Below are 18,714 nucleotides of genomic sequence, written 5' to 3'. Positions count from 1 at the left end.
GGTTGAAAGAGAAATGCTTGTTCTTGTCTAAGACTTTTGCTTTTTTGCAGTGAAATAATTAGGTATCAATATGTTCTTGCATTTATGATGAGAAGGATGTCACTTTGGGTATATTACCCAACTGCATATTGGTCTATAGCCAACATTTTTACTAGCTGAGTTACTTAAATAATCATGAAGACACCCTTCCTAGCCATGTGAAGTTTCCCCTCCATTTTTGTTGCTACTCTGGACACAGAGTAGGTCACCCTGGTGTATCTCATCTCACTTTAGACTGCAGAGCTTGTGGATTTTTCATGCATATTAATAGATTTTTATTTGCTAATATATGAGGTGCTATAATCCATCCAAAGAAGATTTCCCCACATTCTTACTGCCTTCAACAGTAGAAAACATATAAGCTTTTAAAAACTAAAAAATGGCAATGAAGCAGAAACAAGCAATAAAATGGATGATCTTGATGTGAGGAAGATGTTTGAGCTTGAAACAAATCAAAATATGAGATCTGACTTTTCCCAGATATTTTGGTGTGTGGCATCTACCACACATGCCAGATAATCTGCTTTAAGCCTATATGCAAAATTATGTTAATTTTTTAACTTTTTCTTTTAGTCCTCACCTGAAAATCTTCTCATAATAGAATTGAGTTCCAGTTTTCTGAAAAACTGGGCTCATTTTCCTCTACACTGAGGATTCAGAAAAAATAACAAATGGCCTTTTAATTTTCCTCTTATTTTATTGAATATGTAGCATTATTGATAGCCTCTTTGCATAGGAACATTCTAATTTTTCCAAATAATTAATCTTTCTACTTCCAGCCACAATGTCCTGCATAATCTCAACCCTGTTCCTCCTTCTCTAACCCTCTTTCTTTCTAGTGTTTGTTTCTGGATTTGGAATACATTTTAGACTTATGATAATAAAGCAACTCGCTGTTGACAGATAGTCAGTTGGCCTTCTATTGCTGCTAGTTGTTAGATATACCAATTGCAAAATATGGTTTAAAATTGCCCTTTCCTAAGCTTGGCAGCTATGTGAATTCTCATTAAATTTGTTTGTAATATTTATGACAGAATGCATGCATGGGAATCTTTTGTTAATGCCATGTATATAGTGAAGCCTATGAGAAAACCTGTTCTATTGGATACAAATAAGTCCAAGAATAGAAACAAAAAGTTTGCTGACAGTAAAGATGTGCTAAGGATGCTGAACTTTAAATGACATCAAATCTGCCATGCTTGTTTCTGACATACTTATCAGACCATGATTAATATATGTTTCACTTTTCATCAGGGGAGGACAAGATGGTATTATGGGTGAGTCTCAGTTCCTATTTTATGTGTAAGGTAAAAAAGAGTTACAAGCGGGTCAGAGCAATAGCACAGTGTAGGGCTTTTGCTTTGCACAATGGCTGACCCGGGATCAACCCAGGTTTAAACCCAGGCATCCCATATGGTCCCTTAATCCTGTCAGAGCTATTTCTGAGCACAGAAACAAGAGTAACTCCTGAGAACCACCAAGGGTGACCCAAATCCCCCCCAAAAAGTTATACAGACAGAAAAATTATCTTTAGACTTATCAATATATATTTTATAAGATAGAATTAAAATTACAAATGTTTAATTGAGATCATTGTTGAAAATAGAGTTATTAAATTTTAACTGTTATGTAAAAAATTTCCAAATAAAAGTCAACAGAAATAGAATAAACTTGCTATTTTTCACAGATGGTTATTTGCTCTTGTTTCAGGCTTTATTAGGTGGCCTTGAAAGGATTCACCAGGTCTCTAAAAAAGTAAAGTTACACATTTATTATTCAATATAAGGTGGAGCAACTAACAAAACAATTAGCTTATTTTTATAATTTTTTTGAAATTTTGAAATTTCACATTTTGCCTTTTAATGCCTAGCATGCACCCAACCTAGATTTAACCCCTGTTACCTTATTTTTCTCATGACTAAAATGTACTTTTTAAAATATTTCTGCCTTAACTTCAAAGTTGATTCATCCAATTGTTTACAAGAACTACCCTTTATCTATAAAAATACATGGGTTGAACATATCAATAAAGTCATCTAATAAATTGGAGTACATTTATATAAATGCAAACCTAAGAATTCGAGTGGATATAGTATCTAATTGTACTTTACAATGAATTAAATGGAGTCTGTTTTGAAAAGATATAGGCACAAATGGATGTTAAAATTAATTAGAAATAGCCTGGAATTAAAGGTAGATGTGTTTTCATTCAAAATGTAAGACTATATCCATATGGTACCTTTAGGTGAATTGATTTGCATTGTTTAATCATATAATATGACCAATGCAAAAACCCTGAGGTTAATTTCAATTCATAGCTGCAAATGTAGAAAAGAACCATGTGATTTGTCTCCATTACTACTAGTACAACATATTCATAAAAGATTTCCAAAGGAGCAACCTCAATCTATTATAGATTATCAATTTATATATGTAAAAATAGAAAAATGTAAAGTTCACTGTATTTCTCTATCTCTTCCTTTGTTCCTGCAAACAGAAACATGTATGCACACACACAGACACACCACACACATAACACACACACATATAATATCCCTAATTCTAAGTACACGAGTCTAAATCTTCTCTCTCACATGCCCACTCACCCTCTTCACCAACTCTAAACATCACCCTCACAGACACTTGGGAAATTCAGTTCTTTTTTTTTTATATTTTTTTTTATTTTTCATTATGAGAACAAAGATGCAAAGAAAGAGGACAAGGTAAAGTTACAGTGGAAGGACAATCACCCATAACATAATTCTCAGAAGTCCCCTTGCTGATATCTTAACTTTGAAATTTCAGCCAAAGAACATTAAGATAAATAAGACAGAATTTATGTACAATTACTTTGTCCCTCAAGTCCCCAGATTGTAACACATTATAATATTTCTTAACAGCACACAAGGCAATCTAAAGCCATAAAACTTACGTAACTCCTTAAACATTACAGGCATAGTATTTTTCTACATTTCCATGTACATGCATATTAGTTTAAGTTAACCTCAAATTTTAAGTGAGTTCCTTTTAAGGATTAGAGTCAAAGGAGCACAGTAAAAATGGTGTTAGAGTGGCAATTGTTTGCATAGGCCCACCAAAATATGAGGGACATGGAAAGGAATAATCTTGGCCTAAATACAAAGAGACCCGACCCCTGAATTTTCCTGGCACAAGACCAACTCTAGGCTCCAGGCAAGCTAAATCGTCCAATCCAAGACATTGTCTGTAGTGCCAACACACTTTTATTTTTCACACAGTCTCTGTTGTTGGTATCATGTTTCTGTATTAAAGATCCTGGAATCTGCATATCCTACATTGAAGTCAGGATATGGAGCATCCTCTCCTTTCACCTCACAATAAAATGGCAACGCAGGGAGCCCTGTCCTGTAAGCAGGTCGTTGTTGTTAAGTCTTCTCAGTGTTAAGGGAAATCTCTTTTGAGCAGGTCAATGTCTGAGCAGTGTAGGGTCTTCCGTGGTAAAGGATTACTTCCAGGTGATGTTATAGACAAGCCTGGATGTTTCCTGTATGGCATCCCTGGTTCAGGGGTGAATGGAAAATGCCCTTTCTTCGGAAGTCTGTGCCAGGTCTTTATGTCAATGTTCAGGATGTAAGGTCCCTCTGCACTACAAGATTTGTGTGTTCCAATCTCTATTAGATAGGATCTTATTTGTGTGTATAGTATTTTCCCATTTTAATGTGCCTTAGCAAAAACGGAGCAATGCCACGTGGTGTTATTGGCGCATATGGGGGCCATAAGAACAAGTCTAACTGATTCCCATGATATGGTTCAATCATAAGCATTAAACTGGGAGACTCTTTCACAAAAATTCCTTGTTAAACAGCTCATAAAGAGAAGATAAAAGGTGGTTAGAATTGTCACTGTATAAGACAACATTTAGTAAGAATTATAGCTGTCAGAGAAAAAACACAAAATATTCTAAAGAAATACGTGTCCATTTTATGTATCTTGAAACAGTTTGGGGTTGTTGCACACAATCCACGGCTTTGGTCTGTGATTAGGATTGTACAGTACTGAAGTTAAAAAGAGTAATGTAGGTTAGTGACGTTTGGGGGGGGGTTAGAGAGTTAAGGAGTAAAAAAGAGCTTTGTAGGGTTGTGGGATAGGGCAGAATACAAAATGAACTTTCTGGAGACGCAAAACATAACATAAGGATAAGGAATACTCTTAATGCTTAAAGTGCGCGCCCCCGCGCGATTCTGTAGTTTTTGGATACATAGGGAGGAATTGAGTTCTTGCTAGGCTACTTCTGGTGTCCTTCCCAGTCATGCATCATACTTGGTGACATTCCTCATTTCAGGTGGTTCCTCTTGGTTTCAACACATGAACAGAGAAGTGTTCGCAGAAAGTCAATGTTCCCAGAAATATTCCATCACCTCTGCTGTGTGTTTCATGGTGACTTTCTCGGATATAATCATAAATATGCCACCAGGGTGGAGACAACTTTCTGACATCTTTCATTAAGCACTCCGAAAAAAAGGAGCACTGTGTGTTTTAGGAAGAGCACTCTGCCTGATGTCAGGCAGCTGTGCGACAAGCAGTGTGGATTCTTAGGGAGTGTTTTCTTTGACAAAAGCCATTCTTTCATAAGTCAGGAGTCCCTAGTGCAAAACCATTTGGTGGTGGTCCCCATCTCCTTGGAGGGCAAATGAATGCAATGTTCATGGTGGTATTGAAGGAAGGAAGCAAAGTGTTGATGCCTCCAAGCTATTTATTGCTCTGCTCAGTTTTTCAGCTAATTTAATGTCCCAAGAACTCACACAGGGGTTTGGGCCATGGTGTGGCATTAAGTTGCCTTTTAAGTGCCGACATAAGATGCCACAACATCATTACCTTGAATGAGAGTGTTAGTAGCATAATCTGTTGGGAGTAGCCCCGTCTCTGGCACGGGGGAAATCATTCCTGAGCGCTCTTCATAAAATTAGCTTTATTTCTCCATTCTGGAATAAATAATGAAACATTCTAAAGAATATGTCCTAAATCAGTAGCAGGCTGCCCCTCCTAAATCTCAATAACTGTCTAGGGTAATCTCCGACAGCTGGGTGCTATTAGGATTTGTTCTAATGGTGACGATGTGGAATCCGCTAACACGGGGCTTATTGCCACTTATCCAGCAGGGGCATGAAATGAGGTGACATGATAATGAGTTGATACAAATGACTTTTGTAACTTTCACACAGCGACCAGGCTGAGACAGGCAATCAGAGGGAAGCTATTGTCTGCCGTCTGTGAGGGTTTTAATGTGTTCCATTTGATTTAATGCTGCTGGTAGGCAAAAATGGGCAGGGAAAGTAGGTCAGTGCCTCTTTGCTGGGCTGGGATAACAGGGCACTGCTTACGTGGTTTAGGCCAAGGGTTCTATTTACTTTGGCTGCTGGCAAAGAGATACTGTTTGTGCGCGGATTTATGCCCCTCGTCGACAACAAAGCCTGCAACTCTTCTAAGAGTAATTATGAGGGCATTGTAAGCCAAAGCTCATTGAAAAGTGTGTGGCGTTTATTAAGGTAAAATTGAATTGAGCTGCTTCTGTGTTCGTGGGAATAAAAGACTCAGTTGGAACCTGCATGGCAAAGCAGGGCTTTTTCTGTTCAGTTCTGGTGTAGTTCATGCATGAATATAGGAAAGTGTCAGATTTTTTTTAATGTAAATGATCATAAAGGTCTAACTTAGAAAGCTTGGAATGCTTGAACATAATTTCTGCTAAAAAATCAACTATATAAAACCATGATTTGAGGAGTTACTTTGAGGGACACTTTTCTCTTTCAGTTGAACTTTCAAGATAAACCTTGAGAAGAATTAACCTGATGAATGTGGAAATGTTAAATTTATCAGTAAACACAGGTCCCTTTGTTGATCTGATCCTCTCCTTTCTTGCACACAGACTTTCATCATATTTATGATTTTTATATTAGGATAAGAATGGAATCTCAATATTCAGCTTGACTGTTAAATAGCAGGCAATCAGAGCATAAGAAGGACACACCACATTTTTTCATATATGATTCCCCATACAAGCATCTTTTTTTCAAGTGTCCCAATACTTTATAAATTTTAGGAAAAGAGCCAAGCTGTCATATCTAAATATTGTTCATTTTCAACACATCCAGTGGTGACAACATGTATCCTTAAATGCTAACTGGATGATTCTTCTCCTTTCCTGACTGGTTGGTGGTGGACAGTGAGCCCCTGATGTGAGCAGATTAGGATCATATGAGCAGTGATCAGGTTAGGATTTGCCCCTATGGGAAGAGGTGAGTCAGGACATGAATAAATTGGGAATGGAGTAGGAACTGCAGCCCAAACTGTTCTGTCCCATTTCTCTCCTGGGGAGAAAATATTTTGGGGGGAGAATATGGAGAGAGAGAGAAAAAGAGCGAGAGAGAATGAGAGAGAGATGAGAGTAGAAAGAGAGGGGGAAGAGGAGGGAAGGAAAAGGGAGAGGAGGGAGGGAGAGAGAAGGGAAGAAGGGAGATAGAGAAGGGAAGGAGAGAAGGAGGGAGGGACAGAGAGAAGAGAATTTTAGCTATTAACCTTCCATTGGCAAGGGCTCAGCCAAGTTGAGCCAGGCTGGCTGCATTCATCATAATAACCAAGACTTTTTGTTTGATATAACAGCCTTACCGGAGACTGAGAAATGGGACCAAGTGAAGCATGTTCCATTCCCCCGACTTTTGTGTAGAGAACAATTGAAGCTTCTTTTCAGGCTGAAAGAAAAGAGAAGGTAATTTCCTCCCTAGTAAAATTTAAGAAGAGAATTTATTTCAAGCTCAATGCGTACTGTACCCGCAGATCCTGCAAGTGCAGTCAGAGATAAAATAAAGATGTTAGAATGAGTGCTTGGCAAATAAAAAAGATCCCGAGTAGGACCTGGCTCTTGGAAAGTTGTTGTACAAGATGATTTAAGAATTGCAAATGTCCCTTTTGCCTGTTGGAGAGTTGAAGCTTTATGGAAGCTCGCAGAATTTGCTCCCCAAATGAAGGCCTGGGAAGATGGTTTGAGTGAGAAGACAGGCAGCTTGCCTAGTAGTGAACTTCCCCAGAGGAGTATAATTTACTCTCAGAGTTCTCTAAAGTACAAGTGTTTGTTGCTGGTGGGGATCCTAGCAACAGATCCAAGATGCTGAATCTCCAAAAGAAAAAAAAAAAAGGAAGTTGCTAAGTGTCTTCTGGAAATGAAAAGGAAAACAACAGTGAGAGTAGATTTTGTCTCCAGAACTTCCTCTTTTATCAGATCCATGTCTTTGGAAGCATTGCAGTAGAGATTTCAAATTGTTGTGAACTTAAATCACTAGACATAGGACATATTCACACCAGCCCATACACACTTCCAATTGTGTGTGTGCCTGATTTTGCTTTTGTTTAATGTGGGATGTGGGTACACACCTTCGAGCACCTTTGCTCCTGAATGCTGGAGGACACTTCTGGGAAGAAAGGGGCTCTTGTTGAGAAATAGGTCTTGGAAGATAATTGTGATGCTGAAAATGGAAAAAAAAAAAAAAAAGCCTTGGTTTTAATTCTGACACCAAACAGTACATCACAGATGCTGTAAAGAGCCTGGCTTGGCCCATTTCAGCAGCTGTGTCTCGGCAAAATGTTTGCAAATATTACCAAGATTGTTACCAGGATGGTGATTCTCTTTAGGCTTTTCATTGGGGAAAAAAAGGAGGTAGGGACTTAGCTGTTTCTTCTTATTTATGACATGCTACTCTGAGTTTAAGTTCTGAGCAATATGTGAATAAATAGCATCTCCTTACCATTTTTAGTACCTTAAGAATACAAATATATACAAGGGAAATTGTTCTTAAACACCAGATTGTGAAAAGCACATACAAGTTATTTCAGAGAGATCATGACAAAAAATAAATGTAAATCTAGCAATAAATATAGGACTTAAATATAGCTTGTTTAAGGGCAAGTTGAAGGAAGAATATATTTAAGAATCCTTGTAAGTTATAATTTGAAATAAATATACAATACCTAAAAATTGAATATGAGAAGAAAATTATAAGAACTAGATATGGAATATGTTGAGAATATAAAGTTATCTATTTTAAGTAGTAATTTCATATGTGAACATATGAAAATTACTTATATATTAGGTGATGCAGTATTATTTTAATTATGTATTGTTACTTGATTTGTATATAATCATGTTAATATATAAATCACAAAACCTTAGTATATTTTTACATGCCAAATATTTTTCCATAGTATTTTGTAACTAATAATCCTCCATAATATTGTTCCCATTGAATAAATGAAAATATGGGCCAGATCTTCTAAACTGATTATCCTAGGTCCTCACACCAATAGATTAGAAGTTTAGTACTGGACATATAAATGTAAATTAATTTCATAATCAACTTAGTTCTATCTTTATTATGTCTTTTTACTCCTTAATTTGTGAATATATATATATATATATATATTTAAATTAATGATGTGTGGTTAGACATAAGAAACACCATCTTAACAGGAATAATTCAAATCCATCAAATTCTGAGTAAGTCCTACTTTTGCTAGCTTTCATTTTCCACAGTAAAATGGTAACTGCAGACTCAATTTGATTGTAGCTCAGACAAGCAGATACAGCATTTTGAAGACTATGAAACAGTTTAATAACCCCATACATTGAGTGAACTTTCCTAAAGGTAGAGATGTAATTTAATTTTATTCATAGCTGTCAAGTACCAAAAGCCAAAAATAAAATAATAAATTCAAAAGAATATTAAACCTTAGACCTTAAATAGAGTACCAGGCAGATGTTTGCAAGATTAATAACAAGTTATTAAATTTCTGTGGAACAGTATATTACAGAAACAATGGATCTAAATATAACCGTATGTTGGACTTCTTAAGCTTATGAATCATTTTCTGGCACTTTGACATAAATAATTGAGCCCATAATCTTTTATCTAATGCTCTGAATTTTTCACTTTCTTGTCAATATTTGAATTTTTCTGATGTTTTTCTATTATGCATAAGTAACTTCTATCTCCTCTTCTCTCTTTTTCTTCATCCTTATTTGGATGCATTTGCACAATTTTTTATCTCTTGTAAAACATCTCTATTTAAGTAAGTTCACTATTTATATATTTAAATTTTCACATTTGTAAAGATTTTTAAAAATCTTAATGTTCCTGTTTCCTACCATCTTTTACACACAGTAAGGACTGAGCTTATTTCTTCCCTTATATTCACATTCACCTGTCCACTATGAAGACAACAATACTTCTCTGTAAGGAACTACATCTAAATTTAATTAGCAGGCATACTTCCACGTTATTCAGATATTATTGTTATTCTCATTGATAAGTCTACTCAAACCATCTCTATCTAAACTTTTAATGCTTCCCTGAAATCATACATAGTTTTTATCATTGCCATGATGTTTTCTCCTTTATATAGATAATTAAGAGCCATGATACTCTTTTACTTTTAATTGTAGATGAGAAGAAAATATGACAAATATTATAAAATAATCCTGGATATCCCCCACAAAGTAGCATATTTTGGGAGATATTGCACCATGACACAGAATGTGCTAATTTATGAAATGTAAATGTGGGTTCTTGAACTTTCTATAATAAGTTCTGTCATTTTGCCAACAAAAGAACCAGAATAGATGAGATATAGTTAAAGGTTAATGCTTGCATACCACCTAGGTCACAAATAAATGTTTTATTTTTGGGGGAATCCCAACTTCTACTGCTATAAATAATTAATCACAAATACTTGGTGATACTTGCTAAAGGTCATAATGGAAGCAGAATTTTTAAACTGCCTATTTGCAGAAGTGTGCAAAGGAATTGTAAACAGAAAACATTCCAACACTGATTTTGTTCCACCAATTACACTGATGAGTATTAAGTAGAAACTATTTTTGATCACTCTGTCTTGAGATAATTGTCTTGAGAGAAAAATGTTTCGAATGAATTATTTTTAAAAATATTTTATAACATTATATAAATAAAGGCTTATAGTTTTTCAAATATTATTTATTACACTGTTAGTGTTTCTTCTCATTACCTTAATGTTTGATGTTCTATTGCCTCACCCATGGATCTCCCGGCTGATAAAGTCTTCTAAGTGAAATCCTGGTTTTGTCAAAGACTTTTCAGAACTTCATTGCTACTCTGTTTATTCCACTTCTTACCACCTCCATAAGCTAATTTTCCTTAAAAATATTTTCTGTAAGAACTAATTATAGTAAACAGGATTTTATTTTTTGCTTTGCAATAAAATTGTATATAATACCTAAACTGTTATTTTTATGGGATATATACAAATGCCTGAAGGGTGATAAGAATTTGTAATTTGAGTCTAGTAAAAGCTTACCCACTTAGAGAATAATTGATCGAAGGAACATTGCACAGTATACTTTCAACAAATATGAACATTATTGACTTACAATTATTTCTCATTTGTGTATCCAATATCATATCATGTTTACAGCTCATGTATCCCATACTTTCATCCCAGTTCCTTTGGTTGGATCTACCTCCTAGCATAACCCTAGATGCAGAGAAATTGAGTAGAGAGCTTTTAAGAAAAAGATTCAATTAAATGACCTACAATTATATCGACATATGTAATTACCTCCTTTTGGTTAAGGCAGTTGATTAAACAATATAATTTATGGCTGGAAGATTCCTGTTCAAACATGTTTAACATAATTTGAGGTTGTATTGTGTCCCCCAAATAAAGATAACTTTATAGTTAACAATTACTTTCCATTCTTTATCTTATAGGTAGAATAGATGATTAAAAGATATAGGCACTAGTGATTATTTTCCTTTCATTAATACTTTTTTTTTTTTTTTGGTTTTTGGGCCACACCCGGTAATGCTCAGGGGTTACTCCTGGCTATGCGCTCAGAAGTCGCTCCTGGCTTGGGGGACCATATGGGACACCGGGGGATCGAACCGCGGTCCATCCAAGGCTAGCGCAGGCAAGGCAGGTACCTTACCTCTTGCGCCACCGCCCGGCCCCTCATTAATACTTTTTAATCTCAGTGAATTTGCTCATCCTAAATTGTATCTATTTACCTACCTATTTTTCAAACTACCTATCAATATATCTATCCATCCCTCTATCCATTTATCATCTACCCCTCCACTCCATCCATCCATCCACCCACCCATCCATCCATCCATTCATCGCTCTATCAATTTATAATCTAGATATATATCATGATCTAATTTATCAACTATATATATCAACCTATATATCATAATCTCTAATTATTTATGTATTAAATATAAAGATATAAAATTATTTAATTCTACAGTATGAATACCAATTTTTTTTTTTTGCTTTGAGGTCATAACCAGTGATTCTAAAAGCTAGTTCTGGTTGTCTTCAGGACTTATTCCTGATAGTAGTGCTCAATCAGATCATCTGTGATTTCATCTGTGACTCCAACAGTTCCATCTGGGATGAAACTGGGCTTAGAAACATTCAAGAAAATAATCTCAACTCTGACTTAAAAACATTTTGGTCACAGTCACACTTTAATGATAATGAAGCTAATATCCTTGTCTATATTGGGATATATATTCTTAGTTTGATTGTTCTCCTAGTAGCTGTTTTCAATTATGGCTGTTAAGACTCTTTTGTTGGGGACCAGAGCGATAGCACACTAGTAGGGCATTTATCTTGCATGTGGCAGACCCAGGACAAACCTGGGTTTGCTTCCTGGCATCCTACATGGTGACCGAGCCTGCCAGGAGTGATTTCTGAGTGCAAAGCCAGGAGTAACCCCTGAGCGTCATTGGGTGTGGACCCAAAACAAACAAGCAAAAAAAAAAAAGAAATTCTGTTGTTTGGGGGCCATACCTGGCAGTGCTAGGGGCTTACTCTTTCTCTGCACCCAGGACTCATTCCTAAGAGGGCTCAGTGGTGCTTAGGATCAATACAGTTCTGCTGTGTGCAAAGCAAGTACCTTCCCCATTACCCTGTATCTCCGACCTCACTGTTTAGACTAATTTATTCTAGTTTATGTCTAAAGAAGACACTCCATATCTATTTTAGTTCTTGATCTTAATTAGTTTTTAATGTGTAACTAGTATATACTGAGTTGGCTATCTCTATGGATAGTTAGGTGACCATATATAAGGTTTGCCATAGACATTTTATTTATTAAATTTGAGAGGGCATGATTTCCTTCAATATAAATACTTATCCATTTATCTTTTAAGTATTGATTATCCCAATCTATTTTCTTTCTTTAAGAGTCATAGTTAGATAATCTCCAGAGAGTCTGCCTCTTTACCGATCTATTTTTCATATAGCACATCTAAAGATAACTCAGTAAAGTCTGGTATAAATTACTTTCTTTCAAATATTTTTCCAACTCACCAGTTTTCTCTTCAGACTGTGCTTTTATCTTGCCCATTTATCATAGATTTCAATGACTATATTAGTAGGTTTTGACTTACTCACTTTTGTACTTATACCTATCCTCTTTAGAATCATCTTATTTTCTCTTTGCTCCTATGCTTTTCTTTATCTCTTTGAACAGTCATCAGTCTTATTCTGTAGACACTCTGCCATAGTCAGAAAGTCACTATTGTTTGTTTTCTGAATGAGCATTATATTTTAAAGTACACTGTTTCCTCATATGTTTTATAATATTTTATATTTTAGTCATGTCATCTCGACTCCTATAATTTTTCTCCATCTCAGAATTCCTTTTGTATATGAAGCTACTCTATGTATTTCCCTGTCTTGCACATGAATTAACCACATGTCATTGATCCAAGATAGGACTTAGGAGTGATTGTTTCTTAGTGTCTTTTGGTTTCCTTCTTGGGTTGGTAGAAATTCCCATTTGTTTAATTGTAAATAATGCAAAACTGAACATTTCATTTCTCCTCAATTCAAGCATCTATTACAAAAATAATATGTTAGATTCCAATATTAGTAGGCACCATGATTTGAATCCTTAATCCCAGGAATGAAAACACCCTTCATAAACTCATGTAAGAAAGTAGTTCTAAAACAACTCCACACAAGAAAGAATCCTCACTTACTTTCCTATGAGTGCCTTAAATACCAATTTATATTTGTATAGCCAATTCCAATGCTGGCAGACTTATGGAAAATTTGTTTTTCTTTATATGTCATGTGGATCCATCTGAGATGCCAGAAGATTATACACCGACTGTCCAGACTTGAATCCTGAACCCCACAGATAGAATCTACACAGTTCTTCACAACAGCTACAGGAAGCAAAGCCCATCTGGGACATCCTGAATACTACTCAATCTCCAACATGTGCCAGATCTAATATGATATCCTGACAACGAGGAAATTGGGAACAAATGGACATAAGAACAGGTTATCCTACCTTACCAACTAATGATAAAACAAAATCAGAAGACTTACCACACTATGGGCTGTGCAAAAGCCAAGAACGTGATCTACAGATGACCGGCTGATAGAACCATGACCGGGCAGTATGTATTCTGGGACCAATAAGAAAGCCCTAGTCAAAGGTTTGGTCTACGTCCTGCATAACAATCATGACCTCCAATTCCAGAGTCCTGACTGAGGCAATTGCAACTGAACGGGTCTTCTGGAAACATAACGGAAGACGATATCCCAGACTCCATCCGAGCTTCAGCACAAGGGCCAAGACCACTAACCACAGACAACAGATTGAAATGACATCGAGGAAACAGAACTTCTAAAATCACAAAGAAAGTCTTCATCATCCACTCCTTGAGCTGTGCACAGACTGAGACCTCTAGATTTAGAGGTCTGTTTTTATCATCCAGATAGGAGCAGAAGTCTTCCATACGGCACAAAAACACCAAGGGGAGAGTAATTGGACGTGAAAGGAGTCTATAGATAATCCCATGACAATATATTCCAAGGGTAGAGAGACCCTGTATCTCTTAAGCAAGGGGATTCCCGTTTCGGATGACCCCAATATTTACTGTGCCTATGCGGGGGGGGGGGGAGACAAAAAACACTAAATAATCCTTTTTTCATTTTCATTTTTATTTTATTTTTTAATTTTTATTATTTTTTATCTAGTTTTTGTCGATTTCTTTGTTTTGGGGTAGATATTGAAGTAGTTGTCCATTTTTTAAATTATATATTTACTTTTTCTTTCTTCTTTTCTCTTCTTCCTTTTTGCACCTTGTCATATTTCCTATCTCAAGACCATGGCAACTATGTGGTGTATATTTCTATTGCTGCAGTGCTCGCTGGATATCTTATTTGATTCCTCTTTTTGAACTGTTGTGGTGTTTCACCTTCTTCTTTTCCCCTTCGTCCCTCAAACCAAGGATGAGAGCCTCTAGAATGATTCTGCTCATAGTCGGCATAGTTGATTTTTACCCCATTATATTACCTTTCTCTTCCTCAAACAAAACCACATAACTTGAACTTTCTAGTCCCGCCTCCCAATTAGAGGGGGCAGTAATGGAGGCACCAAGACCAAACAGATATAAGACCATTAAGTAATAAACTAGACACAGAAGGGACCATGCATTTTAGCAGCCCCTGGAGGGGTAGAGTGGAGGATATGGGAGGAGCGGTTGTGGGAGGACAATTTGGTGGTGGGAATTCCCCTAATTCAATGTAAATATGTACCTGGAATATTACTGAACGACATGTAAGCCACTATAATTAAAATAAAAATTATATTTAAAAATTTGTTTTTCTTTGATGGAGAATTTTATTTAAAAAGTATTGAAGTGTGACCTGAATTTAAAGAAGATACCTTCAAGAATTGAGTAGTTTGGTGATTTTTTTTAATTAAACAAACTCTTCTAACTAGCATTTCAACAATTGTTGGACACCAACTTTCCTAATAAACCAAGCTATGCGTGCATATACATTTTTCTATGGATGTTACCTGAGGCCTGATAATTTCCATTAATTTTCTTTTTTAAGGTTTATTTACTTCTAGAATGTTGTAGCACAGTATTATATTGTATTCATCTGTTTCCTCTCCTTTTACCCTCTGTACACATCACTCTGAATTCATCAAGGATATGTATGCCCTATCCCCTCACACATTTCAGATTGACTATCTTTCTAAGAAGAGTAAATACAATTTTAAATGAGTCATGCTTATATCTAACAATAAGTATTATGCATTCTCAATCCGCTTTACATTTGGAATTAAGATAAAGCCTCAGAATATATTTCCCTGAATTATATGAAACCCCTAATTATAACTTGTCTATGACTATCTCTATGAATAATATTCTATAAATTCTTTATATATATATATATATATATATATATATATATATACACACACACACACATATATATATATATCCATTTCTATTGCCCAAGTTTCCTTTTTGGTTTGTTTGTTTTGGGGACCATATGGAATTCTGGGAATCAAACCCAGGTCTGTCCTGCATTGGCTGCATACAAGGCACACACTACCACTATGCTATCACTCTGACCCCTGCCTAGGTTTCTTTAAGCCTTAGGACAAATAAAGGACTGTAACATTATCTCTGAGATTTCTCGTTTTCCAAGACAGCAACTATAATGCTCACTTAGGCAGCACACATACTATAAAATAAAAAAAAACTATGAAGTAGGTTCACCTTAATATTTAGTGACCCTGAACCAAATCTATTAGACTAGAACATTTAAAGGTTGTGTGTTTGATCATTTGCTGCTTTCTTTCACTAATTCTTCTGCTAGCTCCTTTTTCACTTTCAAATATAACTAGACAATGAACTCTGATGTCATTGTAATTTTAGATTTTAAATCTTTTTCCTAAAGTCTAACCTTAGTAAATTAAAATAATTGTTAAAATGTGTGTAATGTCTTATATAAACTTTATATAAAAGCTCAAGTAAAGCTCTTAATTTCAGTTCAGTTTATATTTCTCCCTTCTCATCTTTAAAGGTTATTTGAATGAATTTTCAAATACTTAATTTGACACTCTGGATCAATAAGATTAAGACAACTTTGAAGTTTGTCTACTGGATTTTGCCATTAGGGTTTAACTTTTTGCTTAATTACTTTAATGTTGGAAATCATTAAATTTTATTCTTCTCAATGTATTTAATATTTTATATATTTATATTTCTCAATATATTTAATGTTATAGTATTAAATATAGGCATTACTGAATTTAAAATTTACATAATAGTTCTTAAATAAATTCATTACAATCATTTGTACTTCCTCTGATGGAACATATAAATACCAGAATCATGGAATTTGGGCAATTAAATAAATAAAATAAGGGTATGCTTCAAGGGCGGAGAAACCATGTATCTCTTAGGCCAAGGGAATTCCCGTTCTAATTTCTCCAATGTTTACTGTGCCTATGGAAAAAGAAAGAAAAAAGAAACACAACTCTTTTAAGAAGTTGCTGGCCTGGTTTTTCTTTGATTTTTTTTCTTTCTTTTTCTCTTTTCTTGTTTTTGCTTTCATTTTTGTTTTTGATTTTGGGGTTTTTTTGGATTGTTTCTTCCTAGCTGATGGTTTTGGTTTTAGGTTTACTCTTTTTTCTTTCCTTAATTCTTTTTGTACTTTTTTTGTTACTTCCTTATTGTTTTCTTTGTTTTGTTTTGTTATTGTCTTGTCTCATTTTATATTGTTTTATTTTTTTTTCTTCTTTCTCCTTTCTTCTTCCAAGAGGATACTTCCAGCACCTAGACGGACTCCTCCCATATCCCTTCTTATATTTTCAATAGAGCCACATTACTAGAATCTCCTTGACCAGCATCATAATTGGAGGGAGAAAAATGAATTTTACCCAGACCAGACAGTCGCATGTCCATTTGATGGAAATAAAAAAATGATCAGACTTGAACAAAAAATCCAAAGTCAATGACAACAGAAGTGATACCCAATCTACATCAAGCTATACATGGAGGGAACAATTACACTAGCATTACAGAGAGTAAAAGAAGGAGAAGTGGGATGCATGCTGGGAACAGGAGTGGAGGGAGGGCAACACTGGTGGTGGGAATGCCCCTCATTTATTACTACTATGTGCCTTAAATATTATTGTGAAAGATTTGTAATTCACTTTGCCCACAATAAATAAAATAAAATAAAATAAAAGAGTCTAACTTCCAAGCAATGTTCAAAAAAAACAATTTTTAGAAACCTTACTCTACTGTGGAGGCTGGAAACTTTTATGGGTGGATCACAGTACAGAGCCATTTTGAAAAGACTAGTGTTTTCTGCCAGCATGGTAAGCCCTCCATTCTTTTGAGCTGTCTCTCTGGCCCTGAACCATAGCATTTTAGGAAATCTCTGTAAGAGGATTGTTTTGTAGTTAGGTTTCAGTCATATATAAAGAAATTAAAAAAAATAAAAGATTGTTTTGTTACTGTCTGCTTTGCTATACTTTTTTTTGTTTGGTGTTATTTTATTTTTGGTTAATTTTAATAGTAACTAAATTTTAAAATGATTAATTTGCTAGTACATAGATGTATTTAAATTATAAAAAATGAAGGAGTTATAAAACATAGGAAATGTGTACTGAAGTTTAAAAGATTCCCCCAATTTATCAGAAAAAGTGCTACGATAAAGATAAAGTTAAATGATTGATTAGAAAATCTAAGGTTTTCAGCTTTACATATATTGTAAGATTAAAAAACAATGTATAAGAAGAAAAGAATTATCAGAGATATAGTTTGAGTTAACAAAAACTTTTATAGGAAGATTTATTTACTTCTAATGAGTGACTTTCAGATATAATTTTATTGAGATAATGATAAATTGGGTCAAGGAATATTTTTATAAATTTTAGGTATTATAAAAATTTCTAGTTATTAAAGTAAAAATAAATTATACAGCAAATAACATCATCAATAATATTTTAAAAATACTAGCAAATGACAGCACATTTTTAAACCATATCTGTGATGAGATTAAACTCTAAATAAACTCATTCATCAGCAAAACATGAAACAAATAATCCAATTGAGTTGTGGGTCAGAGGATTTTACAAGATATTTTTCTTAATAAGAAATATAGATCATGGGCCGGAAAGATGGCACAGTGGTGTTTGCCTTGCAAGCAGCCGATTCAGGACATAAGGTGGTTGGTTCAAATCCTGGTGTCCCATATGGTCCCCCGTGCCTGCCAGGAGCTATTTCTGAGCAGATAGCCAGGAGTAACCCTTGAGCACCGCTGGGTGTGGCCCAAAAACCAAAAAACAAAAAAAAAAAAAAAGAAAAGAAAAGAAATATAGATCAGGGCGGAGCGTAGTGTGAGGCATAAAGGCATCTGCCCTGCTAATGCACTAGCCTACGACAGGCCATGGTTCAATTCCCGCATCCCATATGGTCCCCCAAACCAGAAATGATTTCTGAGCGCATAGCCAGGTGTAACCCCTGAATGTCACCAGGTGTGGCCCAAAACAAACAAAAAAAGAAATATAGAAATAAATAGGTATCTGAAAATTTAGTCAACATCACTTGTAATCAGGTAAATGCAAATTAAAACCAAATTGTTACAACTTCATTTATGCTAGAATGATTATTATTGAAGACAGGAAATATTAAATTCTGCTGAGGGAGTTTAAAAGCCTTGTACACAACTAGCAGGGGTATGCTTCATAAAACTACAAATACCATTGTTACATGATACAGAAATTTATGTTTTGGGTACTTATCTGAAGAAAACAAAACACAATCGAAGTATATAAGT

The sequence above is a fragment of the Suncus etruscus genome, chromosome 3 (genome assembly GCF_024139225.1).
Source record: "Suncus etruscus isolate mSunEtr1 chromosome 3, mSunEtr1.pri.cur, whole genome shotgun sequence".
Classification (NCBI taxonomy): Eukaryota; Metazoa; Chordata; class Mammalia; order Eulipotyphla; family Soricidae; genus Suncus; species Suncus etruscus.
Note: the sequence above shows the minus strand (reverse complement) of the source record.